A 26598-nucleotide genomic window follows, 5' to 3' on the forward strand; every position below is an offset into this window, starting at 1 on the left:
CCTATGTAACATATTGTATGTGTATTGTTCCCTATGTAACATATTGTATGTATATTGTTCCCTATGTACATATTGTATGTATATTGTTCCCTATGTAACATATTGTATGTATGTATATTGTATGTATGTAACATATTGTATGTATGTGTATTGTTCCCTATGTAACATTTGTATGTATGTGTATTGTTCCCTATGTAACATATTGTATGTGTATTGTTCCCTATGTAACATATTGTATGTATATTGTTCCCTATGTAACATCTTGTATGTATGTATATTGTTCCCTATGTAAAATATTGTATGTATGCATATTGTTCCCTATGTAACATATTGTATGTATATTGTTCCCTATGTAACATATTGTATGTATATTGTTCCCTATGTAACATATTGTATGTATATTGTTCCCTATGTAACATATTGTATGTATATTGTTCCCTATGTAACATATTGTATGTATATTGTATGTATGTAACATATTATATGTATATTGTTCCCTATGTAACATATTGTATGTATGTATATTGTTCCCTATGTAACATATTGTATGTATGTATATTGTTCCCTATGTAACATATTGTATGTATGTATATTGTTCCCTATGTAACATATTGTATGTATGTATATTGTTCCCTATGTAACATATTGTATGTATGTATATTGTTCCCTATGTAACATATTGTATGTATGCATATTGTTCCCTATGTAACATATTGTATGTATGCATATTGTTCCCTATGTAACATATTGTATGTATGTATATTGTTCTGTATGTAACATATTGTATGTATATTGTTCCCCATGTAACATATTGTATGTATGTATATTGTTCCCTATGTAACATATTGTATGTATATTGTTCCCTATGTAACATATTGTTCCCTATGTAACATATTGTATGTATATTGTTCCCTATGTAACATATTGTTCCCTATGTAACATATTGGTATGTATATTGTTCCCTATGTAACATATTGTATGTATGTATATTGTTCCCTATGTAACATATTGTATGTATGTATATTGTTCCCTATGTAACATATTGTATGTATATTGTTCCCTACGTAACATATTGTATGTATGTATATTGTTCCCTACGTAACATATTGTATGTATATTGTTCCCTATGTAACATATTGTATGTATGTATATTGTTCCCTATGTAACATATTGTATGTGTATTGTTTCCCTATGTAACATATTGTATGTGTATTGTTTCCCTATGTAACATATTGTATGTGTATTGTTTCCTATGTAACATATTGTATGTATATTGTTCCCTATGTAACATATTGTATGTATATTGTTCCCTACGTAACATATTGTATGTGTATTGTTCCCTATGTAACATATTGTATGTATATTGTATGTATGTAACATATTGTATGTATGTATATTGTTCCGTATGTAACATATTGTATGTGTATTGTTCCTATGTAACATATTGTATGTATATGTTCCCTACGTAACATATTGTATGTGTATTGTTCCCTATGTAACATATTGTATGTATATTGTATGTATGTAACATATTGTATGTATGTATATTGTTCCGTATGTAACATATTGTATGTGTATTGTTCCCTATGTAACATATTGTATGTGTATTGTTCCCTACGTAACATATTGTATGTATGTATATTGTTCCCTATGTAACATATTGTAGTATGTATATTGTTCCCTATGTAACATATTGTATGTATGTATATTGTTCCCTATGTAACATATTGTATGTATGTGTATTGTTCCCTATGTAACATATTGTATGTGTATTGTTCCCTATGTAACACATTGTATGTGTATTGTTCCCTATGTAACATATTGTATGTGTATTGTTCCCTATGTAACATATTGTATGTGTATTGTTCCCTATGTAACATATTGTATGTGTATTGTTCCCTATGTAACATATTGTATGTATATTGTATGTATGTAACATATTGTATGTATATTGTTCCCTATGTACATATTGTATGTGTATTGTTCCCTATGTAACATATTGTATGTATGTATATTGTTCCCTATGTAACATATTGTATGTATATTGTTCCCTATGTAACATATTGTTCCCTATGTAACATATTGTATGTATATTGTTCCCTATGTAACATATTGTTCCCTATGTAACATATTGTATGTATATTGTTCCCTGTGTAACATATTGTATGTATATTGTTCCTATGTAACATATTGTATGTATATTGTTCCCTATGTAACATATTGTTCCCTATGTAACATATTGTATGTATATTGTTCCCTATGTAAACATATTGTATGTGTATTGTTCCCTATGTAACATATTGTATGTATGTATATTGTTCCCTATGTAACATATTGTTCCCTATGTAACATATTGTATGTATATTGTTCCCTATGTAACATATTGTATGTATATTGTTCCCTATGTAACATATTGTATGTATGCATATTGTTCCCTATGTAACATATTGTATGTATGTATATTGTTCCCTATGTAACATATTGTATGTATGTATATTGTTCCCTATGTAACATATTGTATGTATGTATATTGTTCTGTATGTAACATATTGTATGTATGTAACATTGTATGTATGTATATTGTTCCCTATGTAACATATTGTTCCCTATGTAACATATTGTATGTATGTGTATTGTTCCCTATGTAACATATTGTATGTATGTATATTGTTCTGTATGTAACATATTGTATGTATGTATATTGTTCCCTATGTAACATATTGTTCCCTATGTAACATATTGTATGTATGTGTATTGTTCCCTATGTAACATATTGTATGTATGTGTATTGTTCCCTATGTAACATATTGTATGTGTATTGTTCCCTATGTAACATATTGTATGTATATTGTTCCCTATGTAACATATTGTATGTATATTGTTCCCTATGTAACATATTGTATGTATGTATATTGTATGTATGTAACATATTGTATGTATGTGTATTGTTCCCTATGTAACATTTGTATGTATGTGTATTGTTCCCTATGTAACATATTGTATGTGTATTGTTCCCTATGTAACATATTGTATGTATATTGTTCCCTATGTAACATCTTGTATGTATGTATATTGTTCCCTATGTAAAATATTGTATGTATGCATATTGTTCCCTATGTAACATATTGTATGTATATTGTTCCCTATGTAACATATTGTATGTATATTGTTCCCTATGTAACATATTGTATGTATATTGTTCCCTATGTAACATATTGTATGTATATTGTTCCCTATGTAACATATTGTATGTATATTGTATGTATGTAACATATTATATGTATATTGTTCCCTATGTAACATATTGTATGTATGTATATTGTTCCCTATGTAACATATTGTATGTATGTATATTGTTCCCTATGTAACATATTGTATGTATGTATATTGTTCCCTATGTAACATATTGTATGTATGTATATTGTTCCCTATGTAACATATTGTATGTATGTATATTGTTCCCTATGTAACATATTGTATGTATGTATATTGTTCCCTATGTAACATATTGTATGTATGTATATTGTTCCCTATGTAACATATTGTATGTATGTATATTGTTCCCTATGTAACATATTGTATGTATATTGTTCCCTATGTAACATATTGTATGTATGTATATTGTATGTATGTAACATATTGTATGTATGTATATTGTATGTATGTAACATATTGTATGTATATTGTTCCCTATGTAACATATTGTATGTGTATTGTTCCCTATGTAACATATTGTATGTATGTATATTGTTCCCTATGTAAAATATTGTATGTATGCATATTGTTCCCTATGTAACATATTGTATGTATGTATATTGTTCCCTATGTAACATATTGTATGTATGCATATTGTTCCCTATGTAACATATTGTATGTATGTATATTGTTCCCTATGTAACATATTGTATGTATATTGTATGTATGTAGCATATTATATGTATATTGTTCCCTATGTAACATATTATATGTATATTGTTCCCTATGTAACATATTGTATGTATATTGTATGTATTTAACATATTATATGTATATTGTTCCCTATGTAACATATTGTATGTATATTGTTCCCTATGTAACATATTGTATGTATGTATATTGTTCCCTATGTAACATATTGTATGTATATTGTTCCCTATGTAACATATTGTATGTATGTATATTGTTCCCTATGTAACATATTGTATGTATGTATATTGTATGTATGTAACATATTGTATGTATATTGTTCCCTATGAAACATCTTGTATGTGTATTGTTCCCTATGTAACATATTGTATGTATGTATATTGTTCCCTGTGTAAAATATTGTATGTATGCATATTGTTCCCTATGTAACATATTGTATGTATATTGTTCCCTATGTAACATATTGTATGTATATTGTTCCCTATGTACCATATTGTATGTATATTGTATGTATGTAACATATTATATGTATATTGTTCCCTATGTAACATATTATATGTATATTGTTCCCTATGTAACATATTGTATGTATATTGTATGTATTTAACATATTATATGTATATTGTTCCCTATGTAACATATTGTATGTATATTGTATGTATGTAACATATTGTATGTATGTATGTATATTGTTCCCTATGTAACATATTGTATGTATATTGTTCCCTATGTAACATATTGTATGTATATTGTATGTATGTAACATATTGTATGTATATTGTATGTATGTAACATATTGTATGTATGTATGTATATTGTTCCCTATGAACATATTGTATGTATGTATGTATATTGTTCCCTATGTAACATATTGTATGTATGTATGTATATTGTTCCCTATGTAACATATTGTATGTATGTATGTATATTGTTCCCTATGTAACATATTGTATGTATGTATGTATATTGTTCCCTATGTAACATATTGTATGTATGTATGTATATTTTCCTATGTAACATATTGTATGTATGTATGTTATATTGTTCCCTATGTAACATATTGTATGTATGTATATTGTTCCCTATGTAACATATTGTATGTATGTATATTGTTCCCTATGTAACATATTGTATGTATGTATATTGTTCCCTATGTAAACATATTGTATGTATGTATATTGTTCCCTATGTAACATATTGTATGTATGTATATTGTTCCCTATGTAACATATTGTATGTATGTATATTGTTCCCTATGTAACATATTGTATGTATGTATATTGTTCCCTATGTAACATATTGTATGTATGTATATTGTTCCCTATGTAACATATTGTATGTATGTATATTGTTCCCTATGTAACATATTGTATGTATGTATATTGTTCCCTATGTAACATATTGTATGTATGTATATTGTTCCCTATGTAACATATTGTATGTATATTGTTCCCCTATGTAACATATTGTATGTATGTATATTGTTCCCTATGTAACATATTGTATGTATGTATATTGTTCCCTATGTAACATATTGTATGTATGTATATTGTTCCCTATGTAACATATTGTATGTATGTATATTGTTCCCTATGTAACATATTGTATGTATGTATATTGTATGTATGTAACATATTGTATGTATATTGTCCCTATGTAACATATTGTATGTGTATTGTTCCCTATGTAACATATTGTATGTATGTATATTGTTTCCCTATGTAAAATATTGTATGTATGCATATTGTTCCCTATGTAACATAATGGTATATGTAACATATTGTATGTATATTGTTCCCTATGTAACATATTGTATGTATATTGTATGTATGTAACATATTATATGTATATTGTTCCCTATGTAACATATTATATGTATATTGTTCCCTATGTAACATATTGTATGTATATTGTATGTATGTAACATATTATATGTATATTGTTCCCTATGTAACATATTGTATGTATATTGTTCCCTATGTAACATATTGTATGTATATTGTATGTATGTAACATATTATATGTATATTGTATGTATGTAACATATTGTATGTGTATTGTTCCCTATGAAACATCTTGTATGTGTATTGTTCCCTATGTAACATATTGTATGTATGTATATTGTTCCCTGTGTAAAATATTGTATGTATGCATATTGTTCCCTATGTAACATATTGTATGTATATTGTTCCCTATGTAACATATTGTATGTATATTGTTCCCTATGTAACATATTGTATGTATATTGTTCCCTATGTAACATATTGTATGTATATTGTATGTATGTAACATATTATATGTATATTGTTCCCTATGTAACATATTGTATGTATGTATATTGTTCCCTATGTAACATATTGTATGTATGTATATTGTTCCCTATGTAACATATTGTATGTATGTATATTGTTCCCTATGTAACATATTGTATGTATGTATATTGTTCCCTATGTAACATATTGTATGTATGTATATTGTTCCCTATGTAACATATTGTATGTATGTATATTGTTCCCTATGTAACATATTGTATGTATGTATATTGTTCCCTATGTAACATATTGTATGTATGTATATTGTTCCCTATGTAACATATTGTATGTATATTGTTCTCTATGTAACATATTGTATGTATATTGTTCCCTATGTAACATATTGTATGTATGTATATTGTTCCCTATGTAACATATTGTATGTATGTATATTGTATGTATGTAACATATTGTATGTATATTGTTCCCTATGTAACATATTGTATGTGTATTGTTCCCTATGTAACATATTGTATGTATGTATATTGTTCCCTATGTAAAATATTGTATGTATGCATATTGTTCCCTATGTAACATATTGTATGTATGTATATTGTTCCCTATGTAACATATTGTATGTATGCATATTGTTCCCTATGTAACATATTGTATGTATGCATATTGTTCACTATGTAACATATTGTATGTATGTATATTGTTCCCTATGTAACATATTGTATGTATGTATATTGTTCTGTATGTAACATATTGTATGTATATTGTTCCCGTATGTAACATATTGTATGTATATTGTTCCCGTATGTAACATATTGTATGTATATTGTATGTATGTAACATATTATATGTATATTGTTCCCTATGTAACATATTATATGTATATTGTTCCCTATGTAACATATTGTATGTATATTGTATGTATGTAACATATTATATGTATATTGTTCCCTATGTAACATATTGTATGTATATTGTTCCCTATGTAACATATTGTATGTATATTGTATGTATGTAACATATTATATGTATGTATATTGTTCCCTATGTAACATATTGTATGTGTATTGTTCCCTATGTAACATATTGTATGTATGTATATTGTTCCCTATGTAACATATTGTATGTATGTATATTGTTCCCCATGTAAAATATTGTATGTATGCATATTGTTCCCTATGTAACATATTGTATGTATGTATATTGTTCCCTATGTAACATATTGTATGTATGCATATTGTTCCCTATGTAACATATTGTATGTATGCATATTGTTCCCTATGTAACATATTGTATGTATGTATATTGTTCCCTATGTAACATATTGTATGTATGTATATTGTTCTGTATGTAACATATTGTATGTATATTGTTCCCTATGTAACATATTGTATGTATATTGTATGTATGTAACATATTATATGTATATTGTTCCCTATGTAACATATTGTATGTATATTGTTCCCTATGTAACATATTGTATGTATATTGTATGTATGTAACATATTATATGTATATTGTATGTATGTAACATATTGTATGTATATTGTTCCCTATGAAACATCTTGTATGTGTATTGTTCCCTATGTAACATATTGTATGTATGTATATTGTTCCCTGTGTAAAATATTGTATGTATGCATATTGTTCCCTATGTAACATATTGTATGTATATTGTTCCCTATGTAACATATTGTATGTATATTGTTCCCTATGTACCATATTGTATGTATATTGTATGTATGTAACATATTATATGTATATTGTTCCCTATGTAACATATTGTATGTATGTATATTGTTCCCTATGTAACATATTGTATGTAGTATATTGTTCCCTATGTAACATATTGTATGTATGTATATTGTTCCCTATGTAACATATTGTATGTATGTATATTGTTCCCTATGTAACATATTGTATGTATGTATATTGTTCCCTATGTAACATATTGTATGTATGTATATTGTTCCCTATGTAACATATTGTATGTATGTATATTGTTCCCTATGTAACATATTGTATGTATGTATATTGTTCCCTATGTAACATATTGTATGTATGTATATTGTTCCCTATGTAACATATTGTATGTATGTATATTGTTCCCTATGTAACATATTGTATGTATATTGTTCCCTATGTAACATATTGTAGTATTGTCCCTATGTAATATTGTTCCCTATGTAACATATTGTATGTATGTATATTGTTCCCTATGTAACATATTGTATGTATGTATATTGTATGTATGTAACATATTGTATGTATATTGTTCCCTATGTAACATATTGTATGTGTATTGTTCCCTATGTAACATATTGTATGTATGTATATTGTTCCCTATGTAAAATATTGTATGTATGCATATTGTTCCCTATGTAACATATTGTATGTATGTATATTGTTCCCTATGTAACATATTGTATGTATGCATATTGTTCCCTATGTAACATATTGTATGTATGCATATTGTTCCCTATGTAACATATTGTATGTATGTATATTGTTCCCTATGTAACATATTGTATGTATGTATATTGTTCTGTATGTAACATATTGTATGTATATTGTTCCCGTATGTAACATATTGTATGTATATTGTATGTATGTAACATATTATATGTATATTGTTCCCTATGTAACATATTATATGTATATTGTTCCCTATGTAACATATTGTATGTATATTGTATGTATGTAACATATTATATGTATATTGTTCCCTATGTAACATATTGTATGTATATTGTTCCCTATGTAACATATTGTATGTATATTGTATGTATGTAACATATTATATGTATGTATATTGTTCCCTATGTAACATATTGTATGTGTATTGTTCCCTATGTAACATATTGTATGTATGTATATTGTTCCCTATGTAACATATTGTATGTATGTATATTGTTCCCCATGTAAAATATTGTATGTATGCATATTGTTCCCTATGTAACATATTGTATGTATGTATATTGTTCCCTATGTAACATATTGTATGTATGCATATTGTTCCCTATGTAACATATTGTATGTATGCATATTGTTCCCTATGTAACATATTGTATGTATGTATATTGTTCCCTATGTAACATATTGTATGTATGTATATTGTTCTGTATGTAACATATTGTATGTATATTGTTCCCGTATGTAACATATTGTATGTATATTGTATGTATGTAACATATTATATGTATATTGTTCCCTATGTAACATATTGTATGTACATTGTTCCCTATGTAACATATTGTATGTATATTGTATGTATGTAACATATTATATGTATATTGTATGTATGTAACATATTGTATGTATATTGTTCCCTATGTAACATATTATATGTATATTGTTCCCTATGTAACATATTGTATGTATATTGTATGTATGTAACATATTATATGTATATTGTTCCCTATGTAACATATTGTATGTATGTATGTATATTGTTCCCTATGTAACATATTGTATGTATATTGTTCCCTATGTAACATATTGTATGTATATTGTTCCCTATGTAACATATTGTATGTATGTATATTGTTCCCTATGTAACATATTGTATGTATGTGTATTGTTCCCTATGTAACATATTGTATGTGTATTGTTCCCTATGTAACATATTGTATGTATGTATATTGTTCCCTATGTAACATATTGTATGTATGTATATTGTTCCCTATGTAACATATTGTATGTATGTATATTGTTCCCTATGTAACATATTGTATGTATATTGTTCCCTATGTAACATATTGTATGTATATTGTATGTATGTAACATATTGTATGTATGTATGTATATTGTTCCCTATGTAACATATTGTATGTATATTGTTCCCTATGTAACATATTGTATGTATGTATATTGTTCCCTATGTAACATATTGTATGTATGTATATTGTTCCCTATGTAACATATTGTATGTATGTATATTGTTCCCTATGTAACATATTGTATGTATGTGTATTGTTCCCTATGCAACATATTGTATGTGTATTGTTCCCTATGTAACATATTGTATGTATGTATATTGTTCCCTATGTAACATATTGTATGTATGTATATTGTTCCCTATGTAACATATTGTATGTATGTATATTGTTCCCTATGTAACATATTGTATGTATGTATATTGTTCCCTATGTAACATATTGTATGTATGTGTATTGTTCCCTATGTAACATATTGTATGTATGTGTATTGTTCCCTATGTAACATATTGTATGTATGTATATTGTTCCCTATGTAACATATTGTATGTATGTATATTGTTCCCTATGTAACATATTGTATGTATGTATATTGTTCCCTATGTAACATATTGTATGTATGTATATTGTTCCCTATGAAACATATTGTATGTATGTATATTGTTCCCTATGAAACATATTGTATGTATGTGTATTGTTCCCTATGTAACATATTGTATGTGTATTGTTCCCTATGTAACACATTGTATGTGTATTGTTCCCTATGTAACACATTGTATGTGTATTGTTCCCTATGTAACATATTGTATGTGTATTGTTCCCTATGTAACATATTGTATGTGTATTGTTCCCTATGTAACATATTGTATGTATATTGTTCCCTATGTAACATATTGTATGTATATTGTTCCCTATGTAACATATTGTATGTATATTGTATGTATGTAACATATTGTATGTATATTGTTCCCTATGTAACATATTGTATGTGTATTGTTCCCTATGTAACATATTGTATGTATGTATATTGTTCCCTATGTAACATATTGTATGTATGCATATTGTTCCCTATGTAACATATTGTATGTATGCATATTGTTCCCTATGTAACATATTGTATGTATGTATATTGCTCCCTATGTAACATATTGTATGTATGTATATTGTTCCCTATGTAACATATTGTATGTATATTGTTCCCTATGTAACATATTGTTCCCTATGTAACATATTGTTCCCTATGTAACATATTGTATGTATATTGTTCCCTATGTAACATATTGTTCCCTATGTAACATATTGTATGTATATTGTTCCCTATGTAACATATTGTATGTATATTGTTCCCTATGTAACATATTGTATGTATGTATATTGTTCCCTATGTAACATATTGTATGTATGTATATTGTATGTATGTAACATATTGTATGTATATTGTTCCCTATGTAACATCTTGTATGTGTATTGTTCCCTATGTAACATCTTGTATGTGTATTGTTCCCTATGTAACATATTGTATGTATGTATATTGTTCCCTATGTAACATATTGTATCTATGTGTATTGTTCCCTATGTAACATATTGTATGTATGTGTATTGTTCCCTATGTAACATATTGTATGTATGTGTATTGTTCCCTATGTAACATATTGTATGTATGTGTATTGTTCCCTATGTAACATATTGTATGTATGTGTATTGTTCCCTATGTAACATATTGTATGTATGTGTATTGTTCCCTATGTAACATATTGTATGTATGTGTATTGTTCCCTATGTAACATATTGTATGTATGTGTATTGTTCCCTATGTAACATATTGTATGTATGTGTATTGTTCCCTATGTAACATATTGTTTGTATATTGTTCCCTATGTAACATATTGTATGTATATTGTTCCCTATGTAACATATTGTATGTATATTGTTCCCATGTAACATATTGTATGTATATTGTTCCCTATGTAACATATTGTATGTATGTGTATTGTTCCCTATGTAACATATTGTACGTGTATTGTTCCCTATGTAACATATTGTATGTGTATTGTTCCCTATGTAACATATTGTATGTATATTGTTCCCTATGTAACATATTATATGTGTATTGTTCCCTATGTAACATATTGTATGTATGTATATTGTATGTATGTAACATATTGTATGTATATTGTATGTATGTAACATATTGTATGTATATTGTATGTACGTAACATATTGTATGTATGTATATTGTTCCCTATGTAACATATTGTATGTGTATTGTTCCCTATGTAACATATTGTATGTATATTGTTCCCTATGTAACATATTGTATGTATGTATATTGTATGTATATTGTTCCCTATGTAACATATTGTATGTGTATTGTTCCCTATGTAACATATTGTATGTGTATTGTTCCCTATGTAACATATTGTATGTATATTGTTCCCTATGTAACATATTGTATTGTATGTGTATTGTTCCCTATGTAACATATTGTATGTGTATTGTTCCCTATGTAACATATTGTATGTATATTGTTCCCTATGTAACATATTGTATGTATATTGTTCCGTATGTAACATATTGTATGTATGTATATTGTTCCCTATGTAACATATTGTATGTATATTGTTCCCTATGTAACATATTGTATGTGTATTGTTCCCTATGTAACATATTGTATGTGTATTGTTCCCTATGTAACATATTGTATGTATGTGTATTGCTCCCTATGTAACATATTGTATTGTATGTGTATTGTTCCCTATGTAACATATTGTATTGTATGTGTATTGTTCGGTATGTAACATATTGTATGTATGTATATTGTTCGGTATGTAACATATTGTATGTATGTATATTGTTCCCTATGTAACATATTGTATGTATGTATATTGTTCCCTATGTAACATATTGTATGTATGTATATTGTTCCCTATGTAACATATTGTATGTATGTATATTGTTCCCTATGTAACATATTGTATGTATGTGTATTGTTCCCTATGTAACATCTTGTATGTGTATTGTTCCCGTATGTAACATATTGTATGTATATTGTTCCCTATGTAACATATTGTATGTATATTGTATGTATGTAACATATTATATGTATATTGTTCCCTATGTAACATATTGTATGTACATTGTTCCCTATGTAACATATTGTATGTATATTGTATGTATGTAACATATTATATGTATATTGTATGTATGTAACATATTGTATGTATATTGTTCCCTATGTAACATATTATATGTATATTGTTCCCTATGTAACATATTGTATGTATATTGTATGTATGTAACATATTATATGTATATTGTTCCCTATGTAACATATTGTATGTATGTATGTATATTGTTCCCTATGTAACATATTGTATGTATATTGTTCCCTATGTAACATATTGTATGTATATTGTTCCCTATGTAACATATTGTATGTATGTATATTGTTCCCTATGTAACATATTGTATGTATGTGTATTGTTCCCTATGTAACATATTGTATGTGTATTGTTCCCTATGTAACATATTGTATGTATGTATATTGTTCCCTATGTAACATATTGTATGTATGTATATTGTTCCCTATGTAACATATTGTATGTATATTGTTCCCTATGTAACATATTGTATGTATATTGTATGTATGTAACATATTGTATGTATGTATGTATATTGTTCCCTATGTAACATATTGTATGTATATTGTTCCCTATGTAACATATTGTATGTATGTATATTGTTCCCTATGTAACATATTGTATGTATGTATATTGTTCCCTATGTAACATATTGTATGTATGTATATTGTTCCCTATGTAACATATTGTATGTATGTGTATTGTTCCCTATGCAACATATTGTATGTGTATTGTTCCCTATGTAACATATTGTATGTATGTATATTGTTCCCTATGTAACATATTGTATGTATGTATATTGTTCCCTATGTAACATATTGTATGTATGTATATTGTTCCCTATGTAACATATTGTATGTATGTATATTGTTCCCTATGTAACATATTGTATGTATGTATATTGTTCCCTATGTAACATATTGTATGTATGTGTATTGTTCCCTATGTAACATCTTGTATGTGTATTGTTCCCTATGTAACATATTGTATGTATGTATATTGTTCCCTATGTAACATATTGTATGTATGTATATTGTTCCCTATGTAACATATTGTATGTATGTGTATTGTTCCCTATGTAACATATTGTATGTATATTGTTCCCTATGTAACATATTGTTCCCTATGTAACATATTGTATATATGTGTAGTGTTCCCTATGTAACATATTGTATGTATGTGTATTGTTCCCTATGTAACATATTGTATGTATGTATATTGTTCCCTATGTAACATATTGTATGTATGTATATTGTTCCCTATGTAACATATTGTATGTATGTATATTGTTCCCTATGTAACATATTGTATGTATGTATATTGTTCCCTATGTAACATATTGTATGTATGTATATTGTTCCCTATGTAACATATTGTATGTATGTATATTGTTCCCTATGTAACATATTGTATGTATGTATATTGTTCCCTATGTAACATATTGTATGTATGTGTATTGTTCCCTATGTAACATATTGTATGTATGTGTATTGTTCCCTATGTAACATATTGTATGTATGTGTATTGTTCCCTATGTAACATATTGTATGTATGTATATTGTTCCCTATGTAACATATTGTATGTATGTATATTGTTCCCTATGTAACATATTGTATGTGTGTGTATTGTTCCCTATGTAACATATTGTATGTGTGTGTATTGTTCCCTATGTAACATATTGTATGTGTGTGTATTGTTCCCTATGTAACATATTGTATGTGTATTGTTCCCTATGTAACATATTGTATGTGTATTGTTCCCTATGTAACATATTGTATGTGTATTGTTCCCTATGTAACATATTGTATGTGTATTGTTCCCTATGTAACATATTGTATGTGTATTGTTCCCTATGTAACATATTGTATGTGTATTGTTCCCTATGTAACATATTGTATGTATATAGTTCCCTATGTAACATATTGTATGTATATAGTTCCCTATGTAACATATTGTATGTATATAGTTCCCTATGTAACATATTGTATGTATATTGTTCCCTATGTAACATATTGTTCCCTATGTAACATATTGTATATATGTGTAGTGTTCCCTATGTAACATATTGTATGTATGTGTAGTGTTCCCTATGTAACATATTGTATGTATGTGTATTGTTCCCTATGTAACATATTGTATGTATGTGTATTGTTCCCTATGTAACATATTGTATGTATGTGTATTGTTCCCTATGTAACATATTGTATGTATGTGTATTGTTCCCTATGTAACATATTGTATGTATGTGTATTGTTCCCTATGTAACATATTGTATGTATGTGTATTGTTCCCTATGAAACATATTGTATGTATGTGTATTGTTCCCTATGAAACATGTATGTATATTGTATGTATGTAACATATTGTATGTGTATTGTTCCCTATGTAACATATTGTATGTATGTATATTGTTCCCTATGTAACATATTGTATGTATGTATATTGTTCCCTATGTAACATATTGTATGTGTATTGTTCCCTATGTAACATATTGTATGTATATTGTTCCCTATGTAACATATTGTATGTATGTATATTGTTCCCTATGTAACATATTGTATGTATATTGTATGTATGTAACATATTGTATGTATGTTGTTCCCTATGTAACATATTGTATGTATATTGTTCCCTATGTAACATATTGTATGTGTATTGTTCCCTATGTAACATATTGTATGTGTATTGTTCCCTATGTAACATATTGTATGTGTAATGTTCCCTATGTAACATATTGTATGTATATTGTTCCCTATGTAACATATTGTATATTGTATGTATATTGTTCCCTATGTAACATATTGTATGTGTATTGTTCCCTATGTAACATATTGTATGTATATTGTTCCCTATGTAACGTATGTATGCATATTGTTCCCTATGTAACATATTGTATGCATGTATATTGTTCTGTATGTAACATATTGTATGTATATTGTTCTGTATGTAACATATTGTATGTATGTATATTGTTCTGTATGTAACATATTGTATGTGTATTGTTCCCTATGTAACATATTGTATGTGTATTGTTCCCTATGTAACATATTGTATGTATGTATATTGTTCCCTATGTAACATATTGTATGTATGTATATTGTTCCCTATGTAACATATTGTATGTATGTATATTGTTCCCTATGTAACATATTGTATGTATGTATATTGTTCCCTATGTAACATATTGTATGTATGTATATTGTTCCCTATGTAACATATTGTATGTATGTATATTGTTCCCTATGTAACATATTGTATGTATGTATATTGTTCCCTATGTAACATATTGTATGTATGTATATTGTTCCCTATGTAACATATTGTATGTATGTATATTGTTCCCTATGTAACATATTGTATGTATGTATATTGTTCCCTATGTAACATATTGTATGTATGTATATTGTTCCCTATGTAACATATTGTATGTATGTATATTGTTCCCTATGTAACATATTGTATGTATGTATATTGTTCCCTATGTAACATATTGTATGTATGTATATTGTTCCCTATGTAACATATTGTATGTATATTGTTCCCTATGTAACATATTGTATGTATATTGTTCCCTATGTAACATATTGTATGTATATTGTTCCCTATGTAACATATTGTATGTATATTGTTCCCTATGTAACATATTGTATGTATATTGTTCCCTATGTAACATATTGTATGTATATTGTTCCCTATGTAACGTATGTATGTATATTGTTCCCTATGTAACATATTGTATGCATGTATATTGTTCCCTATGTAACATATTGTATGTATATTGTTCTGTATGTAACATATTGTATGTATGTATATTGTTCTGTATGTAACATATTGTATGTATATTGTTCCCTATGTAACATATTGTATGTATATTGTTCCCTATGTAACATATTGTATGTATGTAACATATTGTATGTATATTGTTCCCTATGTAACATATTGTATGTATGCATATTGTTCCCTATGTAACATATTGTATGTATATTGTTCCCTATGTAACATATTGTATGTATGTAACATATTGTATGTATATTGTTCCCTATGTAACATATTGTATGTATGCATATTGTTCCCTATGTAACATATTGTATGTATGTATATTGTTCCCTATGTAACATATTGTATGTATGTGTATTGTTCCCTATGTAACATATTGTATGTATGCATATTGTTCCCTATGTAACATATTGTATGTATGTATATTGTTCCCTATGTAACACATTGTATGTGTATTGTTCCCTATGTAACACATTGTATGTATATTGTTCCCTATGTAACATATTGTATGTGTATTGTTCCCTATGTAACATATTGTATGTGTATTGTTCCCTATGTAACATATAGCTTGGAAAATAAATACATGCGACTCTGGATGACAACACAGTGGTGGTTGTTTCCAACATTAGGGAGGTTTCCTAAAGAATTGAAATCCGCTTCGTGTTTTGTTCCGTGAAATGATACTAATGAATATCGAGATACTGGTATCGTCATGGCACACACACACACACACACACACACACACCTTGCTGAAGCCGGGGGCTCCGTAGAGGAGGAAGAAGGAGCCCTCGTCCTGGTTGACTCCCAGCAGGATTTGGGTGTCTTTGATGTTGCCTGATGACAGCATGGCCTCTGGGTTGTCAGGAAGGACCACGCCATCGATGACCGGCACGAAGGGGAAACGGAAGATGGCCGACCATGGCATGACCTGGGAAAAAAAGGTAAATAATATCAAATAAACCATAGGGACCCTATTCTCTAGAACTGTACTACTTATTCATGATCAAATATAAATGTCAGCACAAAACCTTGACTCTTTATTTCTCTATTTAGCCTCATTTAGAACACATTCCTCCAATATGTAAAATATAAATGTCAAATTAAGTGTAAATGCACACATAAACAAACATTTTAAAGTAAAATAAACATATATACACACAAAGGTAAACATAAATGCAAAGCTTTATACAAAATGTTAAGTTTTGTGTAAAACGGAAATATTAAAAGGTAAAACATGAATTTCAAACTTTCCGTAAGATGTAAAAATGTACGTAACACATCAATGTAAATGACCTCCTGGTCGATGAGGTCCTGGGGGGGCTTGTTACGGAGACAGTCCACCAGCTCTGTGTCGTTACCCCCAGAGGGACAGCCCACCAGTTTCCCCAACATGGCAGCTCTCCGCTGGGCTTCAGCGGGCGTAACAGTGGCCCAGGGACAGTTGGGGACTCCACTCTGGAGGATGGCTCAGGTGAAGGTGGGGCGGCTGTCTGGAGACAGGAGGTGTATTCCCACAGAGACTGCTCCTGCACTCTCCCCAAAGATGGTCACCTACGAGTAGTAGTAGTAGTTCATAATATTAATATTGAATTTGTAGAGAGCATCTCTCCCAAGCACGCAGGCATGAACGCACACACACACACACAAACTCTTTGTTATCATTACCTGCTTGGGTTTGCCCCCGAAGATATGTATGTTATTCTGGATCCACTGGAGGGCCATACGTTGGTCTAGGAGCCCCACATTCCCAGGGGCTTCCGAAGAGCCAGGAAACCAAAGGCCCCGACACGGTAGTTCATGGACACCACCACCACCTTCTCAGAGTGGGCCAGGTAACGTCCATCATACACATCCAGGGACGAGGAGCCACTGTAGAACAATACAAAACAATATAACATTATTGTCCATATGTTACATAGAACAATGGAACTTTGTCTCTGGATAGAGAGCACGTTGTCTTTTGTTCATTTATCAATCAGATATCACACACACCAAGCACCCCTGGATGGAGAGCATGTTGTGCCTTGCACAAGGGCACAATTGTAGTTAAGGGATTGTTGTTAGGATGTGAACCCAGAAGCCCTCTAGTTGCAAGATCAAACCCTCCAGTTACGGGGCCATCTGCTTATCACACTGGGCTACCTACCTGTAGAAGCCTCCACCGTAGATCCACACCATCACGGTGAGGTTGTGAGGTCTGGGGGAGGTTGGCACCCAGACGTTGAGGTATAGGCCGTCCTCACTCATCTCCCTGTTGGAATCAGATCAAATCAAACTGGATTTAGTGAACATTGTGGCCTTGCTAGCTACCATCACAACTGGTATAATTTAAAATACATTTAAAATCACAAAACACATTTTACCGTAAAATAATGAAAGGAAGTAAAAGAGAATAAATAACATGAAAACCAAACGTCCCAAATGGCCCCGTTTCCTACATAGTGCACTACACGGACAAGTTCTGGCCTGGTTTAGATCTTATCTGTCGGGAAAGATATCAGTTTGTCTCTGTGAATGGCTTGTCCCCTGACAAATCAACTGTAAATTTCGATCATCCTATTTTTCCAATTTAATTGAGGAAAATCAGAACAATTCGAAATGTCTTTTTGATACTGTCGCAAAGCTAACTAAAAAGCAGCATTCCCCAAGTTAGGATGGCTTTCACTTCAGCAGTAATAAATTCATGAACCTCTGAGGAAAAAATCATGATTATTAGAAAGCAAATTATGGACTCCTCTTTAAATCTGTGCATTCCTTCAAAGCTCAGTTGTCCAGAGCTCAGAGTCTCAGAGTCTGCACAACTCTGCCAGGACCTAGGATCAAGAGAGACACAAGTGTTTTAGTACTATATCTCTTGACACATATATCTCTTCCTGGTTCTGGTAGTCAGAAGTTTGTGGTCTCTGTTCTGTCTGGAGTCCCTCAGATCTAGATAAAGAGAAATAGAAAAAGAGGAAGAAAGAATGAAAGATAAATATAGATATATGGAAAAAGGGAGAGAGTGAGGCTTGGAAAAAGAGAGGCATGATAGGGATTTACTAAGCGACTGCGTGAGGTTGGCTTTAAAAAGACAAGGGAAAGGAAATAACTTGAAGCAATATTCAATATTGAAGGAAGACATGACACTATAGGAGTCAAATTAATCAGACTAACTCAGCTGATATGGAGGCAAGGATTTCTAAAACACACACACACACGAAGTTGTAAGTTGTTGTTTAGGTTTTGCAATATGTGGTTGTCATAGCGACAGGATTAGTTTGGGATGCATTTACATTTATAACTGTCACTTTAGTGTTAGTTTCCTTACATTTATAACTCACTTTAGTGTTAGTTTCCTTACATTTATAATGGTCACTTTAGTGTTAGTTTCCATACATTTATAACTGTCACTTTAGTGTTAGTTTCCTTACATTTTGCATCATTCCATTACTAGATTATTAATTTGACTTTAATTTCTCTCATGTTCCTGTGGTTGTTCCTGAGGTGGATCAATAGTGGATTATATTAGGCTAATGTGTTACAAGTTGTGCAATAATTGGGGGCATATTTGAATCATTATCGAACGCAGGCCATAGGTAGCAGTTTAAATCTGGAGCGCGACTGGACCGTTGTCATCAAAGTTACATGAAGATGCTTAGGGTAGATTTATAGGACTACTCTTCCAATTCTTCATGGATTGAACAATCGCACAATAGAACAATAGCACCTTTCAGGATGAATCAAACCACTATTTTTGATTCGCCAATATATTGTGTGCATAAAGGCTCTCCAACCCTGTTGTTTTTATTATTCATAAATACTTTCCTAACCCTAAATAATATACAAGATCAGAGTATTTTTAAATCTACCAATTATCACTTAAAAGGAGACAAATATGCGTGTATTTACAAGGCTTTTTTTCCATTGTCCCTAATATTCTTGATCGTTCTCTCCATATGTTCTTGTGTCTGTCGAGAACATTCGAATTAAAAAGGTACCCCAAATTTAAAGGGATGGCTTTAGATAAATGTGTTGAAAACCCTGTTGATTGAAAACCCTATTGATTGAAAACCCTATTGATTGAAAACCCTATTGATTGAAAACTCTATTGATTGAAAACTCTATTGATTGAAAAATCTGTTGATTGAAAACCCTATTGATTGAAAACCCTATTGATTGAAAACCCTTGATTGAAAACTCTTGATTGAAAACCCTGTTGATTGAAAACCCTGTTGATTGAAAACCCTATTGATTGAAAACCCTATTGATTGAAAACCCTATTGATTGAAAACCCTATTGATTGAAAACTCTGTTGATTGAAAACTCTGTTGATTGAAAAATCTGTTGGCCAGCAAAGGTTTTTCAGCGGACGAATAAAATGTATCCGGCACGTGCAAGAGAACCACGCCTGCAAAGTCTGTTATGCACCTGCATAAGATAATAATACCAACTACTGAGAAGTGCGTAGGAAAGGCGTGTGCGTAGGAAAGGCGTGTGCGTAGGAAAGGCGTGTGCGTAGGAAAGGCGTGTGCGTAGGAAAGGCGTGTGCGTAGGAAAGGCGTGTGCGTAGGAAAGGCGTGGCGTCCAGGTGGTAGTCGAGGTAAACAAGACTTTGTTTTAGTTAAAAGACTTTACATGTGCCTCTCTCTCTCGCTCTCTGTGTGCCTACGCGCCACTCACAAGACGCCACCCTCCTGCTTTTAATCAAATTATAGAGCACATATCTATCCATCAATCTAAGCCTATCCATCAATCTATATGGAGTAGCCTATATCTTGTAACGTGTAGATTAGACATATTGCCTATAGTCTGTAGATGATATGACGTTATAGCAGCAAACCAAGCCATCTTGTTTTGACAGTAGCACCATAGACAGACATTATGCAACATCAAGGAGCATCACACACACACTCTCCAGGTAGAGTCCTGGTTACCCAGCTACATTACCCTGCTGCTGTGTGTGTGTGTGTGTGTCACTGCCAGCTGAGGTAAACATACATCAGACATTCCTGACATGGCCAGGATCTGTCCTGATCTTTCCAACATGGCACAGAATCAAGGCCATCAGGCTAGACTAGGAAATTGGTTGCAATGGTAAGCTTATTAAATGGAAAGACATGGAAGGAGACAGTCATGAGCTATTGGGCAACTAAAAATAATAGGCCTAATAATAATAGTAATAATATTAATAGTAATAACAGGCCTACAATAAACACTGATTTGGCCATATTCCGTGTTGCTCAACGCACAGATTTGACACAATTGCATTTGCAACATAATAATAAGCCTAGCTATATAATCCTGTATGTTGCGTTTCGTATCAAGTGTTCATGTAACAAACACGACGCCCACTGTCTATAAAATCTATTACAAGCACAACAGACGAGACATCGGCAATGTATGAACCAAACAGATGTGTGCGAGGAGAGGACCGCCAACAAACACACGTGTCTCGCTCAGTGGTCTCACCATGGATGGCGCGTCACACACGCAACATCCACAGCACAGTAGCTATACCCCACCACACTCACCCCCTCTCTCCCTCCCCCCTCTCTCACTCTCTTTCCCACAATATCCAATTGCATGATCATGTTGCCGAATGTTCCAATTCTATTCCACTCACCGACGAGAATGACAGAGGAGCAAGGCTAGATCGTGTCATTTCCAGCAGAATGTCTATAAAAGGACAGACAGCAGCTGCTGCTGCACGCACGGAGCTCGAGCCGAACCGATCGCGCCACTGGGCTCAGGCTGTGCGTTTGACCTTACCTGGCTAGTTAGTAGCCTAGTGGGTCCAACCCGGCTAAAGACGCTGCTTCGCAGAATCCCCTGGGAGACAAGCGACCCTCGCCCTGTCAACCTATTTAGACGAAGTTAAACCCAGTGTCCTCGGCACAGTTAGGGGGTGAGGGAGGGTTTCTAGTCGGGGAGCAAAGACGCGCGGTTTAATTACGGTCTTCGCTGCTTTGCTGTCAGCCCTAGGTGTTTGTTTAATGCGCCCGTCTCTCTCTCTCTCTCTCTGTATTGAGTGGGGGTAGTGACCCCTTACTGTGCTGTTAGGACGGCGGGGGAGACTGCCGCTGATAAAGCGCTCCACAAATGAAAAAAAAGAAGAAAAGTAGTAGGCTACTCAGAGGAAGTCTCGCGAGAAGTCCCACTGCCCCTCTCTCAATTCTCTCAAGGGGCGTTGTTGGCATGGGAAACGTGTTTACATTGCCAAAGCAAGTGAAATAGATCATAAACAAAAGTGAAATAAACCTTTTTTTTTTACAATAAACATTCGTTCCAAACGAATAGAGACATTTCAAATGTCATATTATGGCTATAAACAGTGCTGTAACGATGTGCAAATAATGAAAGTACAAAAGGGAAAATAAATAAACATAAATATGGGTTATATTTACAATGGTGTTTGTTCTTCACTGTTTGCCCTTTTCTTATGGCAACAGGTCACACATCTTGATGCCACCTACCTCCAGTTCATATTTTTTGTGTGGTGCACCTGGAATCAGCACACGCACGCGCACACACACACGCACACACGCACGCACGCACACTACCCCAATAGAACTTACATGATGAAGATCAATGTACTTGGCTATACATGGAGAAGTTATAAAAGCCTTTTAAATGTAGTATAAAAACTAAGAACATTGTATAAACGAGTTCCCAGGTCTAAACCAAACATGTCTTCTTCCGTTTAAATGTCAGAGAGACAGATAGTAATTATAAAAGTAAGTATAAACCTATTCTACTGTCTTGAATGATCTGAATGAAGCCTTGACATACCGGTGTGATAAATGTTAGATAACGGCAATAAAGTGAAGCGTGATGTGCTTTCTGGTTCAAAATGGCTGCCGCTCATTACATCACCAAAGTGAAGGGAAAATCTAGAGACACAACTGGTCAGCAAACCCATGTTAGATTTAGAGTGTTAAGGGTTTGGGGTTTAGGGAGTTAGGGTTATGGAGATGCCATTTAATCAATCGCACCCCGGTGCTTTGATAGTGGAGGAGTTGGATCTATCAGGCACACCTCTTAAATCACCTTGAGTAACTTGGTGGAATACACACTGTACTGCATATCCCATCCATTATTAAAATCAAATCATATTTTATTAGTCACTTACACATATTTAGCAGATGTTATTGTAGTGCTATGCTTCAATGTATGCTACATTGTGAGACTTTGACTCTTTTGGGTTCAGAGAGCAGGCTAGCTTGATACACAACAGCATCTCAAAACATTATTAAGTTCAACGTTCAAACCAATTTTTATAGATTTTCGTTGAGTCATACATTCTCACTAAAGACTATGTCCAAAATGACACCCTTTTTCCAGTGCACTGCTTTCAACCAGTGCCCATAATGCTCTGGTCAAAACTGGTCAACTATATAGGGAAGCAGCATTTCACAATTTACTGGCAGAGACATGACTTGCCTTTATTTCCTGTTGTCTGTGTTAGGTGATACAGTAACTCTACACAAAGGTTTTGCATTAAATTATTACTGGATTAGTTTAATGATTTCTGGAAACACAAACCTACCAGGGTCTACAAAGAGACACAATAGGTGTGTGTTTGCGGGGCAGTTTCCACAAAATCCGAAGATGATAGACCACTTTCCCACCCTTCCCGAGTTAATCATTCATATTTGTGTATTCATAAGTACCATATTAGAAGATACAATAGCCCAGATAACCTGCGTCAATGCTTTCATTGACATGACACAACCAAGTTACATTGCCTGACTGTCACTGACTCCTCCATTGTCAGAGCATAAAACCCAATAATCACATACATGAGGTGATGATGATGTGTGCATTGGTAACAGTGTTTGTTATTTTATGGTTCAAGATTGCGCTGAGTATCTTCCCATCTTGTCCCTAGTCTTTTGGTTCCAATCCATTAAGTATTATGCAAAATTATGACACTTACATGCCTTATGACAATGGCTACATGAACCCAGGTAGGCCAGAACACACACACACACACACACACACACACACACACACACACACACACACACACACACACACACACACACACACACACACACACACACACACACACACACACACACACACACACACACACACACACACACACATTAATGGGTCCAAGGGTTAGAAAGACACATACTGGACACGACACCCCAAGGCTAAACCCTGCCATTCAGACCTGGGGGAGCCAGAGGTGTGTGTAGAGGACAGGTGTGTGTAGCGTTCAGTACACAATTCTGACAGAGAGGTACATCCACCAGTGAGTGGATCAGGACTAAGGATCGTAGAGAGAGAGAGATACCTGGACCTAGACGATCATCATCATGACCATAACCAGCATTAGCCGCTCCTGGATCTCTGGGCTAATCATCTGCCTGTTTATCACTGCTGGTGAGAATGCTTACTCTGCTGATCGGCACTTTACAATAGGAAACCAATTATTGCAGTTTAGAAGTGTTTATAACGGTTTCAACAGATATCATCTGTTCGATATAACAATTTATCACAGTTTATAACATGTTCAATATTAGCGTTTATAATGTGTTAAATATTACACTCTTTAACCGGTTGGATAATACAATTTAAAAAGGTCTAATGCTGTTTCTAAAATCCAGTTTATAACCTGTTCAATACGACAGTTTATACAAAACCTGATCAATAATAACAACAGGAAACCCTTTCAAAATGTTGAAAACTGAAAATTGAAAACTGATAACAATCCTTCTGGATCTCTTTGCCAGCTATCTGCCTGTGGATTCACTCTGCTGATCAATAACACAGGGGTTTATGGGATTTTATCGCATGTTCAATATTCACATTTATATATTATACTTTTTGTATTAGGAGTTAGATATTAGTGTATAACCTGTTCGGTATTACAGTTTATATTATGCATTTAACCTGAACAATCTTAGTTTATGAAAGTCTATAACAGAGGTACTAAACTACCCGTCACACAACTTTACCAGGTAGCAAAGGTCCGGAAGGATATTGTCATTGTCGGCGTAGTCAAAAAAAACAAACTTGTGACCGATGCGACCCCAAACTGTTCAAATCAAATGTAATTTATCAAATGCGCCGAATACAACGGGTGTAGACTTTACCGGGAAATGCTTATGAACTCTTCAACTATGCAGAGGAAAAAATGATTAACATAAAGACAAATAGTAACTGACACAAGAGGAGTAAAAGACCCCTCTTATTTTCAGAAAGAACGTTTTGCAGATCATTTCCTGCAATTCAACACATTTTGCCATTGGGCAGAGAGAACATTTCACAGTTTAAAGATCCTTTCCTGCAATTCAACACATTTTGCCATGTCTTATGATACCTAAGTGAGTCAACAAAATCAATGTGGGCCCCCTGGGGGTTGAGGCCCCAATGGGCATCGTAATAACTACAAGAACTAGACAGCTGGTATCTAGTATGGGCTAGTTGATCAGCTGGAAAGTATAAATAGTTCTCTAAGATCTGTCAGTGAATGACATAGCAAGAGGAGAACTGTACTACCACATTTTCTCAATTGAACCTTGTGCATTCTACTATTACAACTCTCAACTGCAATAAAATTGAAAGCCTGACTGTGTTCTTAAATTTAAAAATATATAAGTCGGGTCCGTATTGACCCCGTTTTGGATCCGGAACCAGACCGCGGTCCGCCTTTGAGTATGGCTGGTCTATCAGTTGTCCAATATTCGTTTTTGAAGGTATTCCACTCTGTAAAGCGGGTTATTGAAAAACTGACGATATGAGCTGCTTAGGTGTTGAAAATATAAACCCAGTAGTATTAAAGATTCTTGACACTCAAACCG

The 26598-nt window shown here is 31.8% G+C and overlaps 1 pseudogene; it reads right to left on the minus strand.

Annotated features, from left to right (window-relative positions):
- LOC109884898 (acetylcholinesterase-like) overlaps positions 1-22860 on the minus strand; it is a 56638-nt pseudogene extending 33778 nt beyond the window's left edge.
- Positions 22861-26598: the final 3738 nt, after the last annotated feature.

Source organism: Oncorhynchus kisutch, linkage group LG16 (assembly GCF_002021735.2).
Source record: "Oncorhynchus kisutch isolate 150728-3 linkage group LG16, Okis_V2, whole genome shotgun sequence".
Taxonomy (NCBI): domain Eukaryota; kingdom Metazoa; phylum Chordata; class Actinopteri; order Salmoniformes; family Salmonidae; genus Oncorhynchus; species Oncorhynchus kisutch.